This window comes from Myotis daubentonii, chromosome 17 (genome assembly GCF_963259705.1).
Source record: "Myotis daubentonii chromosome 17, mMyoDau2.1, whole genome shotgun sequence".
Lineage (NCBI taxonomy): Eukaryota > Metazoa > Chordata > Mammalia > Chiroptera > Vespertilionidae > Myotis > Myotis daubentonii.
The window spans coordinates 17,452,822-17,467,456 of record NC_081856.1 but is presented as its reverse complement, the minus strand read 5'-3'; the positions used below and the strand labels follow the sequence as shown (position 1 = coordinate 17,467,456).

The following is a 14,635-nucleotide window of genomic DNA, read 5'->3' as shown; positions in this document are numbered from 1 at the left end:
CCTTCCTCTCTGTAAAAAAATCAATAAAATATATTTTAAAAAAAATCTATATGTGACACGGCACCAGAGTTAAGTTAGGGTTTTTCAAAATGCTGACACGCCGAGCTCAAAAGGTTCGCCATCACTGGACTTGGACATGTCACTGTTTAACAGTAGTGGATGACGTTGATATTAAAGTGCAATGGTAAATAAATGAACAGTCACATCATATTTCTGGGTAAAAAATCTTCATGAGAAAAGGTAGACTCTCCCAAAATTAATCTCTGCCCATTCATGTAATACTAATGAAATCCTCACACCAGGTTAGGTGGCTGCAAGGGAGCAGTTTGGGAACCAGAGGAGCCCAGATGGCTCTGGTTAAGTTTCATCTGGATAATAAACCCAGAAGCAAGCCCGGACGCCTTTGCAAGGGAAGAGTGCCATAGCAACAAGGGGACTTGTTTTATCACACACCCGAGCATGTTATAAAGCTGTAGTTACTGAATTTTCTGCTCAATGGACGGCGATTTCCATTTACCTTGCTGTATTTTTGCTTTTGTTGCATTCTATTCAGTCTCGCTTCCATCATTTGTTGGAATTGCCCATATCTTCGGTTCAGCTACAAATTGCTGTTACTAGAGATGAGTTATGTTGCCACTATTAACTGAAACCCCGAACCAGCCGTTTATTACGTTGTGTTACGGTTTTTCCCATCGGCAAAGAGGGCTACTAAACTACACGCAACTTGTCCACGCCATAGAATACAGAAAAGGCCTGGGACAGATTTGTCTCAAGAACTCAGGAAAATCCCCCAGAACCCGCTCCCTTGATGAAAGAGGCCCAAAATATACCAATGTGAGCATCGTCCCATCTTCCTGAGCCATGCCACAGCATTCCTAATAAACAACATGGGAATCTCAATTGCAGAGAGTTTTGCGTATTGTCCAATTTTGTAGTATGGCGGTGTAAGTCAGAGGCAACGCCTGCTACGTTAATTTAAAATAAAACGGAAAGTTAGGCCCTTGTGAAATATCCCAGAGTCCTGGTGAGAAATGATTAATTGCACGCTGAGTGTGCTTTTATTGATAAGTTAATTTAGAAGTGTGCACCTGTGGATTCATCTTCAAGCTTGGATCACTAATAAGGCTTAACACCAAAATCACCTTTCTATAATATAACATGTCCTCTGAATAGACTTCCTGCCAGTTTAAAGCCTCCCCCTTAACCCTCACCTGCCAATAATTAATCTTCCCTTAAATAGAATGTTCTAGTAAACAGATGTGCTTGCCAGTGCGTCCAGATATTCTGGAAATCTCAGCTTTTAACTTCCATGTAAAAGAAATGCATCCCAGAAAAGAGAGGCCCCTACAAATCATATGCTCCTTTTTCCCTCTTGAGAGCTTCATGCTGCTAAAAGAAAGGAAAGTGCTCTGAGTACAGCAGATGAAGAAAAGCACGGGGCAGGTAATATATTTTATTTGAGACACTAGAGGCTTCACATGTGTTATCACCTTTTTCATATATGACATCTCTACTTAGTTAAAGGGACTTGGGGGAACCTACTCAATATCAAACAGCTTAAATTACTTTTTAGCTGTTGAGTTGATGCCCTAAGGAGTAACCATACTGCACCTTCTAAATATAATCAGAGCCCAAAGGAACAGGCTTAAGAAAGCTCCATCAGTGTGTTAATTCATTTATTCCATGTGGATTGAGCACTTCCTGTGTAGGTATTTCTGTCCTAGTGCAGAGAGGAATACAAGATAATAAAGGACACTCTCCTTGCTCTGAAAAATATATCTAATTTACCTGTGGGGGAAAGACATGAACACAGGACAACTCTTAGTAATGAAAAGGATTTTGTAGTTAAATATCAGTTATTAGTACTAATTAAGTAAAAGGGATGTCAACAGAGCCCCCTATTGGAGGAGCTGGAACCTGAGCTGGGCAAGACTTTGCTCAATGTCCCTAAGCAGACGAATCAGAGCAGTGATTCATTACCTATAAACTGCGTGCGGACAATGTGTTTACCCTCTTTTTCACTGTTTCCCTCCCTATAAGATGGATATGTGTTTCTCACAAAAAGCTGTTATAAAGGTTAAATGAGATAATAAAAATAAAATGCTTAGTACAGAGCATAGAATATAGTAAGCACTCAAATAGCTGTACTTTTTTTTTTACAAGTGAAAAGAATGGGTGAGCTAGGGCTTGGAGTTAAACTGAGTGTGACTTTCAAATAAACACACAGTATTTTTTTAATCAGAGAATTGGCAGAGATGCAGTTTGAGAAGACAATGAAGGGAGACACTGGGCAAAGAGGAGGAGGAGGAAAGGTCGGAGGACTGGGAGAAAAGCATGATCGATGACAAGAAGACAGAGAAGAGAAAAGAGGAGGAGGAGAAAGAGTATGGTCCTCTTGTTATCGGGGAAGTTGGGGGATCCCTTTCCCCAGTGAGTGCTGGGAGTGGAGTTCTTACGATATCTGGAGAGAAAGAATTTTCTGAGACTCGCATGGGAAGACGGGTGATTTTTATTTGTGTAGAATTACATCTCTGTGTTTCTAAAGCCCCATTTCCCTTAATCCAGTCCTGGAAGAAGTGCAGTTGGGCATTCAGTAGAGCTAAAAGCAAAGCCAGTGTCCAGAGTTTCCGTTCCATGTTGCAGCCTGGTCCCATTCAGCATCAGGCTAGTTATAGTCCATTAGTCTATTGTGTGTGGGGTCCATATGATGGTGGGCCATGTGGGCAAATGCAGGGGAGTCAACTCTCAACTAAGAAAATGCAACTTGTCCACGTCATAGAATACAGAAAAGTTGGTGGTGGAGAGGGATATATAATGTAAAGAGAGTCTAGAGACAAGAAGAGATGAAATATTTAAATTGCTTCTGCTCATGAACCTTCAGCTTCTACTTTGGAAGAGATAGGTTGGCATCCATTTGTAGAATATATGAATAACTTATTTTACAAATGCTAAAGGCACTTCCTTCTTTCCTTCTTCACTAGCCATAAAGACAAATCATTCCTAATTTTAAAGTTTAAAAAAGATTCCTGCCCCCCTCCCCCCCCCCGGCTTTTCTTTCTATGACCTCTTGCTTGGCTCTATTATTTCTTTTTTTCTTTAAATATATTTTTATTTCAGAGAGGAAGGGAGAGGGAAAGAGAGATAGAAATATCAATGATGAGAGAGAATCATTGATGAATGCCTCCTGTACTCCCCCTACTATGGATCAGGCCCACAACCCAGGCATATACCCTGCCTGGGAATTGAACCATGACCTCCTCGTTCGTAGATTGACACTCAACCACTGAGCCATGCCAGCCAGGCTATTCTTTTATTTCTCTTTCAGTCACACTTCATTTTAAGATCCTCTTCAAAATGGGACAGTCTTTTTTTTACTCACCTCATTATACTATTTTATTAGAGGTAAAAGATTATATTTGCCATTTCAAACTCTTGCACTAGATATGGGGAGGCAGCATGATTGAAAGCATACGCTGCTTGAATCAGCAAGATTTGGAATTAAGATGTAGTCCTATTTCTAGAAATGTGTGGGAATAGCATTGACCTGTGGAGACTTGACAGCATTTTGGTTCTTCAAAAGAGACTTGGGTTCCGTTCAAGTTTTCAATGAAGAGTTTGGCCTGATCTGTTTAACTCAACTGGGTTTTCTGAGCCATGCTCCCTGGTTCCTATGGGAGAGGTGCCAGCCTAAGTAGCAGTACCTGTTACCTATTTCTCATCCGTGGTTGCCATGCATGAGGGTCTAATTGGCATGAGCTAATCTATATTTGGAAGCTACTAATGGCTAATGACTAAATTGGTAGTTCTTGAGATATCCAGTTCAAGGAACCAAAGGGGAAAGATATCCACAAGTTAGAGCAGCGGTTCTCAACCTGTGGGTCGCGACCCCTTTGGGGGTTGAACGACCCTTTCACAGGGGTCGCCTAAGACCATCAGAAAAGACATATATAATTACATATTGTTTTTGTGATTAATCACTATGCTTTAATTATGTTCAATTTGTAGCAATGAAAATACATCCTGCATATCAGATATTTACATTACGATTCATAACAGTAGCAACATTACAGTTATGAAGTAGCAACGAAAATAATTTTATGGTTTGGGGTCACCACAGCATGAGGAAGTGTATTAAAGGGTCGCGGCATTAGGAAGGTTGAGAACCACTGAGTTAGAGCAATGAATGTCATTTGCAGCAAGCACAGAAGTTGGCCTTAGTGCGGAGCTTAGTGCTAGATCAGATCTCTTCATCTGGTTCCCGCTGAGGTCAAATGGCCTAATGTGTTCGAGTGGAGATTAGGGTGTGGGTCAGAAGGTGGGCAAAGAATATCAATGCAGTCAAAACATGTTCTGTCAGAGTTACTTTTAAAAATATATATTTTTTATTGATTCCAGCGAGGAAGGGAGAAGGAGAGATAGAAACATCAATGATGAGAGAGAATCATTAATTGGCTGCCTCCTGCAGGCCCCCTACTGGGGATCAAGCATGCAATGCAACCTGGGCTGGGAATTGAACCAGCAACCTCCTGGTTTATAGGTTGACGTTCAACCTCTGAGCCATACCAGCCAGGCAGGGAGTCACTTTTTTGACATAAGCATAAGGACAAAACAAACAAACAAACAAAACCCACAGGATGCATATGTGCATAGCCCATGGACACAGACAGTAGTGTGGTGAAGGCCTGGGAGGGGCAGGTGCGGGGTGGAAGGAGTCAATGGGGAAAACAAAGAGGGACATCTGTAATATTTTCAACAATAAAGAAACATTTTTAAAAAACAGAGAAAATAAGCTGTATGCTTCACATATAGTGATTGTTATTCTCCTTAGCCATTTTGCTCCCAAAACAGCAATCCACTGATGTGTCATTCTGGTCCACCCACAGGTGTCTCAGAAGTGGAATTGGAGGTGTTCCTACAATTGCTTCTGCCACTGTCATAACTCCTTTGGAAGCTTAGGACACCCACTGGACCTCAGTGGCTTCAGGTAAATCATACTTCCTGCTGGGTAAATTATAAATTAAAATATTTCTAGCAATGAAATAAAATGTGCTAACTAATGAGAGTCATATTATAGTTAGGAAAAAGAGGCAGGATGCTACAGTGAAGAAAACATTGGAAACCTGGATTCCAGAACTTGGCTACCATTAATCCTATATAACAAAAGCCTAATATGCAAATTGTCCCCTCTGGTGGTCATTTGGGAGACCGAAAGTTTGACTGCTCTCTATGATGTGCACTGACCACCAGGGGGTGGCGTGGAACATGGCAGGTGTCGGTGACATGGAGCTGGCAACAGGCAGCAGTGAAGGCGATACCGGCCCTGATGGGCCCCAATGAGAGTGGGGCCATGGTGGGATGGTGGAGCAGATGAGCGGGCAGTGCCAGGCCAAGGTGGGTGCAAGCGGGGACCCGATCGCCCCAACGATCACCCTGCCGATAGCCCCACAGATGACACTGAGGGAGCCGGGCGGGGCCGGCCCTGATCCATCTTCCTGCAGGCTGGATGGTGGAGCAGCTGAGGGGATGGCACCAGGCCACGGCAGGGTGCCAGGCGGGGCTGCGAGGCTGGGGGCACAAGCTAGGGCTGTGAGCCTAAGGGTGCGAGGCTGGGGCCTGATCCCCACAGGATACCCCAAGGGACCCCACCCATGCATGAATTCGTGCACCGGGCCTCTAGTAGTGTGATACTGAGCAATTTCGTTAACCTTTTGTTAAAATGCCACCCACCAACCTCTTTGCCTTTATTTTGCTGTTCCCTCCATCTAGATTACATTATTCTCCTCTACATGGGAATTCTGTTCTTCCCTTAAGACAGGCCTAAATAAATACAATATTCCTTTGAGACTAAAAATCATGGTGAAGGGGAAATGGGGGAGAACTTGAAACCAATTCTGCATCACTCGTGCTTCTAAATTGAGCTTTATACTTTATCTCTTTCTTAGATACCACTGTTAAATTTACCTTCCTTTAGCATTGTTGCATCCTGTCATTCTATTACACTAAAACAGCCATCTCCCAATTTCCTACAGCATCCAGTCTAAATAAAATGTCAGCATTTAAGAACCTGGGTACTCTCTTCCTCTGTAACCACCCCACCTCTCCTATAGCACTTTTTGTCTGCTCTTTCCTAAGCTGGCCCAGCACCTCCTGAATTGACATCACTCACTCACACTACTAATGTTCATACTGTTTTCTGAAAGGGCCGGGCTGCCCTCCCACCATGGTTCTGAGTGTCCAAATCTCATCCATCCTTAAAGCGAAATTACTTCCATTATTACCTCCATCGAACTTTGTTTTCCTAACAATTCCAACCATCAATAACTTCCTTCTCACAGGCGCTCTCTCACCATTTAAAATCTTGTCATATAATTTTGGCTCTTAATCAGGTACAGTTTTCCATTTATTGCTATTCTTCATAGACTTTTAAGGGCTACTGGGTTAGAAAGTTGCATCTTAGTCACTGAGAAATTTTAGGAAACTAATCAGCAGTGAATCCGCAGCTACACCAGGCAATTCTGTTGACAATGTGGAAGGCACTATCTCACGCACTGCTTCTCTGGCTTACGTTTTTTGGGTTTTTTTTCATCTCTGTCCACATTGCTCTCCAGGCTGAATTTGAGCCAGCTGGATTCCAAAGATTCAGACAGACAATAAGCTAACTTAAATCTCCATCTTCCTTGATTAGATGTGAAATGGTATAACTGGGAGTCACTCACGTGCCAGGATCCTCTGTTATCAATTAATTTCTCTTGAGAGCTGGACAGAGGAGATTTTGACAGTTCTGTTTTTAAGGACCTTGAAATTATGACTAGACCAGAATTTCAGAGATAGCACCAGATCATAGACCTGAAAGAATATATCCACTGTCAGCTGCATAGCAAACATTAAATGCCCTATAAACTCCATTGTTTATATCACATTTTTGTAGTGGGCTTTGATTGTAAAAATTCTTTTGGCGAGGACTCATGTTCTCATTTGTAGGACAATCAGCCAATGAGATGAGAGGCTTTAAGTTACTTAGAAGAAAAAGGAAATTACCACACATTCTGCCAAAGCCAGTGGATCTTATTTCTTATAGTTTCCTTAAATAATTTAGAATTAAGGATGATTTTTCAGGAAAGGCATGTAAGATACCATAGAAACACAGAATGTTAAAGGTATACCTTAGAGGTCATGTAAGTAAAAAAAATTTTTTTTCTTTTTTTTTATATCTGAAAAAACTGAGGCCTTCTGGGGAGAAGAGGGGAGTGTCTGTTCAGAGACCTGCCTAAAATCACAAAACTCATTCTCACCAGAGAGAGTTATACAAGCTGGACTTTATTTTAAAAAGTGCAAATCAGTGAAATTCTACCCGGACTGAAGGGAGTTCATGTGTCACTTGTACTTAGGCCCTAACAAGAACTTGAAGGTATGAACCCAGCTCTCTTTGTGACCGCAGACCCTCTTACTGAGTGCTAGGATGAATAATTAGGTACTATAGCGAATTCTTGGGATTGAAACAAATATTAGGAAAAGCATTTATTGTTCATATGGCTTCTTGCAGAAAATCCATTCTAACACAAACACCTATGTTGCTATGGATGGTCTGAAAGTATGTGGCTTTATTATAGAGAACATTCTTTGTAAAGGCATTTTTTTGACTCATGCAAAAAACAAACAAAATAACAACAACAAAAAATGTTACCCAAATTATGATGACAATATTGACCGTTACTCATACATCCCTTCGGCACACCAGAAAACTCAATCTTAGTGAGGGTGAGCCTGAGTCTAATGAGCTAGTGAGTGGAGTAATCAGCATTACAACTATGTCTTCTAACTCCTACTGCCCCATGCTTCAAGTGACTCAAAATATATCACTTCTTCTCAATATTAGGGAAACCTCTTCCGTTAGAATAGTTCAGTTGTTTCTCAATAATGTCACCTCATTGAGAAACACCTGAAATACTTTCTCGAGGACTGGAATTTTCCCAAGAGAAGTATAAGAGCAATATTCTTCATCGCTTCATAAATTACATGAGTGTATATGTCATTATGTATCTATATAATTTATGTTTAAAACAGATTTCTTTTGTCAAGGAAGTAAAATCAATCATTATTGGATTATAAATGTATTCCATAGCCATTAACTTACATTTTGCACTAAAAAGAATAACAATTTAATCATTCAAAATCAAAGATTAACTTAGATTACTTGTTTGGTTTTGACTCTTTGAAAAACTGTTTTTATAACATGCTCTATATTTCCCTTTTTGTTATTATTATAAGTATCTAAATGAAGCCATTATGATTGTCAGGGCCATGAAAGAAATGTGTCACCGGAAAAACAGGATTTTCATTCATATTTTTAAAGTTATTGGTCATATTTCAATCCACTGGAGAATGCGATTATGAATCTGGTTAGAATTAGAACGAAATCAGGCTTAATAGTGTTACCTCTTCTGATGAAAGGGAAGGATTCTGTTGAGAATGTGAAGATAATGTAGCAGAATTATTATCTGTTTGTCATCTAGCTAAACTTATTACAGTGAATGCTGAAAAAGGCTTCCATGAATAATCACATCTTTGGTCCATAGAACACTTTGTTCATACTGTTTTCTGCACTGAATACTTTGTAAGACTTGCTTTCCTATTTCCTATTTGTATCCTGGTTGATGTCGTTGATGAAAATAAAACAGGACACTTTCACTCCTCCGAGGGAGGACCAGAAGTACAAAGCTGAGCTCTTACTAAACTCTTCACAGTGAGTAGCAACTGCCCGTCAGTTTCTATAACCTTTCCTCAGATATACTCAAAATTCCCACCCCAAATACCACATGAAATGGCAAGTTGTTAAAGTGAAAAAACAGTACAAAAAAAGATACAAGCCCAGGCAGAGAAACATAACCCAAAAGATATGACAGTCTGAGAGCATCTTTCTTGTCTTTCTCATTCATCACAGGGACTCCTAAGTAGCTCTAATCTTGTTGTGCAACAATGGACTTTCTTAGTTTGCAATTTACAAATGGAGTAATTTGTAAATACCGTAAAGTTTTGTGTAATATGATTTTTCATAATTTATAAACCCCACGTCTTTTAATTTTATATAACAATGTGTACTTTCCAAAGTGCTTCCAAACATTTTGACAACCTGGTGGAGCATGTCACACAACTAAGTCCCTTTTAAAGGATAAGAAACAGGGACATACTTAGGGGACATATGCACTGAAACATATTTAGGGGTATAAGACCATAATGAATGGTATATGAGGGTTTTTTCTATTATTCTTGCAACCTTCCTCTAGGTTATCTCAACTCTCCAAACCTCAGGGGTATTTTGTAATTATTTTCAAATACAAAAATTTTTTAAAAGATACGGAAAATTATTTAGGGGAATTAAATAATTTGCAAATGCTAATAGAGGTGATTATAGGCAAACTGAAGAACCAGAATCAAGGTCTTCTATTTCTCCACATTTCCTCCAAGCCTGTAATTCATTTCTGTACAAACTAAAAAGTAATTTCTACTTAAGGGTATTACACCTCTTGCCAATCAATCATCCATAATCAATACCATAGCCCAGGGGAAACTAATAATTATTATTTAACTAAAATTTTTATTTACATATCATATTACCATTGCAAATCATTTTTGTAACCCTATTTTATTTGATCCTCATAGCACTTTCAATGAAGTAGCTAGCACAGGCATTATTAGACCCACTCTACAGATTAAAATCAGGCTATGAAAATTACTTGTATCATTATTGTTCATAGCTACCCAATGGCAGAGTCATATTCTCCAGACAGATACTCAAGTATAAAATTCCAGCACCGGTATTTCCAATACATCCTCTTGACATCCCAATGCCTTCTCAGACCCCTAATGGGCACATCTAAAACTTCTAGTGCTCGTGCTGTATTTAGCAATAGAAAAAAAATGACATTCTCTCGAAGAACAAAACAACCCAGGCTTCCAGCCACGCCGTGTGTGGTTTCTTTCCTCTCCAAAGTTTCTGATAATATTCATTTGTCTCCATTTGTCAGACCAGAATTGTTAGGTGAGCTGTGAGGACCGCGTTCACTACCACCTTCCTCGGTTAGTAATACGGCCCCATCCTGCCCCGTGCATGCCAGCGCAGCAGACACCTGACGAGCACAGCTTAACCTTACTGCAGAGTAAGGGAATTTCAGGGCAAAACCTGCTTTCGTGGAAGTCAGTCGCACATCAGTCTCAGGTTACTCAGCTTGGCACCGCTTTAAAGCATTTAAGCAATTCCTTTCAGGCGCTGCCCCGTATCACCCTCTCGCTGTCCATCACCCTTGCCTCAGGCCCGGGCTCTTAACCTCTGGTTCTTCTTACTAATGTAGCTGCCAGCCTCAGACAGGGGTACTTGTAGGTTCTGCAGAACGAGGCTTTTTCCTGTCTGGTCTCAGCACATCCTCTAGCAGAGCTCAGTCCAGGGCCCTGTCCCCACATCTCCTGCCTTCTCTTCTTCATTTTCTCTGCCCAGTCTGTGCTCCTACCCATTGCCCCAACTCCCTCTCTCTGACTTCTTAATTTTTGGGGTGTTTTTTTTTTCATTTGCAATTTATTCCTCTACCTGCTCACAAATGACTGGAAGGGGACAAACTGGATTTGGTACATACATAATTTCTTACATGTTATTTCCTCTGCTCATTTTTTCTGTCTCTCTAACCCAGGGGTCCTCAAACTATGGCCCGCGGGCCACATGCAAATACAAATATTGTATTTGTTCCTGTTTTGTTTTTTTTACTTCAAAATAAGATATGTGCAGTGTGCATAGGAATTTGTTCATAGTTTTTTTTTTAAAACTATAGTCTGGCCCTCCAACGGTCTGAGGGACAGCGCACTGGCCCCCTGTTTAAAAAGTTTGAGGACCCCTGCTCTAACCAATTGTTTCCTAGTGAAAGCTTTATTAGGATTTCTAACACCAACCCTAATTTACCTGATTCTGTGAATAACTGTTCCCAGGGCTGATGTCCATGTTATCTATACATATAAAAGCCTAAGCGACCGTCCGACTGTCCAACCGTCCACCCGGTAGCTATGACACTCACTGACCACCAGGGGGCAGATGCTCAACACAGGAGCTGCCAAGCTGTGGTGACCTGGCAGCTGTGGTTCTCGGGTGACACACCCGGAACCAAAGAGGAGGGAGCCTGATTCCGGGGTGTGTTACCCGAGAACCACCCTTTCACAATCTGGGACCCCATGGGGGATGTCGGAGAGCCAGTTTCAGCCCAATCCCTGCAGGCCAGGCCAAGAGACCCCACTGGTGCACGAATAGTTGTTAATAATTACCAATCACTGTCTTCTTTAAAAGACCCCTATTAGTTTTCTTTTATGTCATTTAATATTTATATTTAAACACAGAAAGAAACCTAGGCGACTGTTGTCAGAGCGACCCTTTGGCTAATGCTCACTGAAAAAAGGAACGTGTTTTTTACTCACTCAGGACAAACAGTCCTGTACTAGCGCTTAGGACATGAACGTCCCAAAGGACGTTCAGAAAAAGAAGAAGCTGAATATCGCTGAGCACCCACCACACGTTGGACACTGCTGTTCACTTTCAGACTCTGTTGTTTCTGTTCTGGTCATTCCAGTTAGAAGAAAAGGAATCAAACGAAGAACAGTCACACACCAGAGGGGCTAGGATTTGAACCCAACTCACTTTGTCTCCAAAAGCCCATGCCATGTCTCAGAAGAAAGTTCCATGTAAATGCTCAACAGTAAAACTCATTAGTTACATGGAGGCAGTTTACATTTCCCTGTAATTCACACCTTTTTTTCCCCCAGACTAATTAATTTCCAAAGCCGGTGAAGGGCTTCTTCTCACAGTTTACTAGGCTTTGGGGTAAAGAGCCAAATGAAGGTTGGCTGTGAAGCTGGTGAGCAGGAGAAGACGGAGACTCCAATAAAAACGTGTTAACTGGTGTACAACACGGTGCCCGTTAAGCCAGAACAACCGCTCCAGAACACAGACTGGTCTATACGATGCTCATAAAGGACTGGCCTACGTGCACGTCTCTTAGACGTGTACCCTGGGCTCAGGCCCCAGCCAGCCCCGAGAGGGTGGAACCACCCCCCATGGAAATCCTATTAGTTGTCGAGAAGCTAGGGCACCACAGTGAACGTGCTGCTTGGTGATTCCCGGGAGGCGTCATTACTGCTGCTCCGCGTAAGCAAGACAAGACGGACACTTACTGAATGTGTTTTCCGTCGATTTACATGTCCTGGCCTCTTAAATCATTTCCAGAAATTCTTAGGAAATGTGAAAGGAATGTATCGAGTCAATGTGTTATCTTTTTCTCCAACAGGATGTCAGCTCACTTCTTGAAAGATCCTTTCCAAATTCTTCTTCGACTCAAACTAATTCTTAACAAACTTGAATATCCACACCAGAATCAGGAAGCCAGTTTTTTCCATTCATTCGCACCAGTCTAAAGAATTTTTCCTGACAGATGACTTCCGTTCTGAGTGTCAAGTACTTTTTAATCCCAGTCAGGTTATTGCTAAGGGATAGACGATTTCACATTTCTCATAAAGATGCCAGTCATTAAGAATATTAACACAAATTCCTTCCCCTTGAATGGAAATGAGCTGTCATTTTAGCACCGTTGCTGTGTCAGCTTTTCTATTGTCGAACACAACAAATGATGAGAAAATCAATTTACTCTGTAGAATTAGTCAAGTGAGGAATCCTTTGAAGTAGGGGTGCAGGGTTTTGCTTGGATCCTATAATTAGACAAGCAATGTATATATGTTGGTAAAACGTTGTGAAATTTAATAAGAACTATTTGCTGCCATAGACCTTTCCAACAGAATCTATCTCTGAAAAAGAATTCCCCACTTCTAAAATAGACGTTTGATGAGCAGCAGATGTGGTTCAAATAAACCCTTGTTCAGTGGAACTAAGAATATATTTTTATCTGTATGAGGCACAGTCCAGAAAAGAGGGGAAGCGACTATGGCATGACCTTGGTGTTGAGGCCGGTTGTGGAGTTTGAATATAGTTATTTACACCATAAAGCTTCTCTCAGAAGGCAGAATGCAAATGAGCTTGTAATTAATAGTTTCTAGGGGTCAGAGCAAGCCATATGTGCTGCTCATGAAAAAAATGTACAGTGTTTCGTAGTCTAAGAGTGTGTGGAGAAAAGCAATTGAATGGATAAGCCACAACTTTTCGAGTGATGTATGTCCTGGCAGTGATTTGCAAGTTCCACTACTTTGTTTCTCCACCCATTACGGGAAGATGAGATTGTTGTTCAAGAATGACAAGCATTTAATATTTGGAAATGGCTAAAGAATGAAGTGCCTGGACTCTATAGAAATTCTGAGGAAAAAAAGAAGATTAATTTCAAACCAGAATCTAGTACAAACATGACCTTCTTATTGTAAATCTCATGAGTAGGAAAAGAAATTACAGCTTTAGAGCTTTGTTCCTAGGACTGAGAATTTGAAAATATATCAGTATTAGGGTGCTTCAAATGAAAAATAAAAAGATCTGTTTATTATAATCTCTTGTCTGTGGAGATGAGAAAAATCCTTTCTGCCACCTTTAACTGAAAGAATGCAGTTAGTAAAGATGTAAGTGACAGGACTGGAAGGGTCAACTTTTCATTCCCTTGCCTTTAGGCAGGACTACAGTTAAGCCACCTCAGGAAAGAGAACAGTGCTTTGTTCCCCAAAATACCCAGGTGAGAATGATAAAAATTAAACAGAGCAGATGGGAAAGCCCAGGGGCCTTGAAATTAATGAAAGTTCCAGCTGATATAATTCCAGTTAAAAGTCATTTTTATTTACAAATAACTTGACACTTAGCAAACGTCCAAAGGATGTGGTGTTTGGCACTCATTCTCCAAAAATTTCCATTGAGTATTAGTACTAATGTCTGGTCATTGTTTGGTTCACCTCCCGGTCATCTCAATGGTGAGAGAGGGAGACCTGCTCTTGGGTTCTAAGATGACCAAGCACAGGACATCTGACACTGGACACATGGGATAAACGGCAGTTTATTAGTCACTTATACTAACAGCCAAGGAAGGAGGACACTCCATACCATGGAAGGCCGCACAGAGGATGCATTCAAGAACAGGGAACAAGAAGGAGCTATTTCGGGCATGCTTTGTAGTAAAAAGAGGGTGAGAGGTCCCCATTTTCAGGGGAGCGTGTGATTGGCTTCTTTCAATGACTTTGGGTTGTCAGGGAAGTGAAACCTGTTTGGTTGAAGACCAGCTGGAGTGCAGGTCGCCCAGCTGTAGAGGAACTAGCCAGGTGGGGAGCCTTTTCCATGGGGGGGGGGGGGGGGGTCAGGTAAAAGTAGGAGAAATCACAGGCCTTTAGGACCCTGTGAGGCTCCCAGATGTGAAGGCAGCCCATGAAATCTTAAACCTTACAAGCTTGTCGTTCATACAGGCTACATGGGCTTGTACATTGTTCATGTTCCCTGCCTCTACCTGACTTCTAAGAATAATGTCTTTGCACTCCTGTTGAAAAGAGTGAAAGGAGTCGCCTTTGACAGCTGGTAAACATGGGGTCTGAAGCAGTTTTGTAGCAAGAACACTCACAGGCCAAGGCTATGTAATTAGCTAGATGATTCATGCAGAAGTTTTGCTACTTGATTTGACACGAA

General features: G+C 41.2%; 1 protein-coding gene across 8 annotated transcripts in view; it reads left to right on the top strand.

Moving 5' to 3' along the window:
• The window catches only part of SULF1 (sulfatase 1), a 173,837-nt gene that overhangs the window by 6,803 nt on the left and 152,399 nt on the right, over positions 1-14,635 (top strand). For 5 of the 8 annotated variants that reach the window (XM_059672934.1, XM_059672935.1, XM_059672937.1 and 2 more), the window contains exon 2: positions 4,884-4,984. The gene's annotated coding sequence lies outside the window, so the exon portion shown is untranslated. Of the gene's footprint in view, positions 1-4,883; positions 4,985-8,678; positions 8,744-14,635 lie in introns of all 8 variants that reach the window. The other 3 variants (XM_059672936.1, XM_059672938.1, XM_059672939.1) reach the window with 1 other exon arrangement.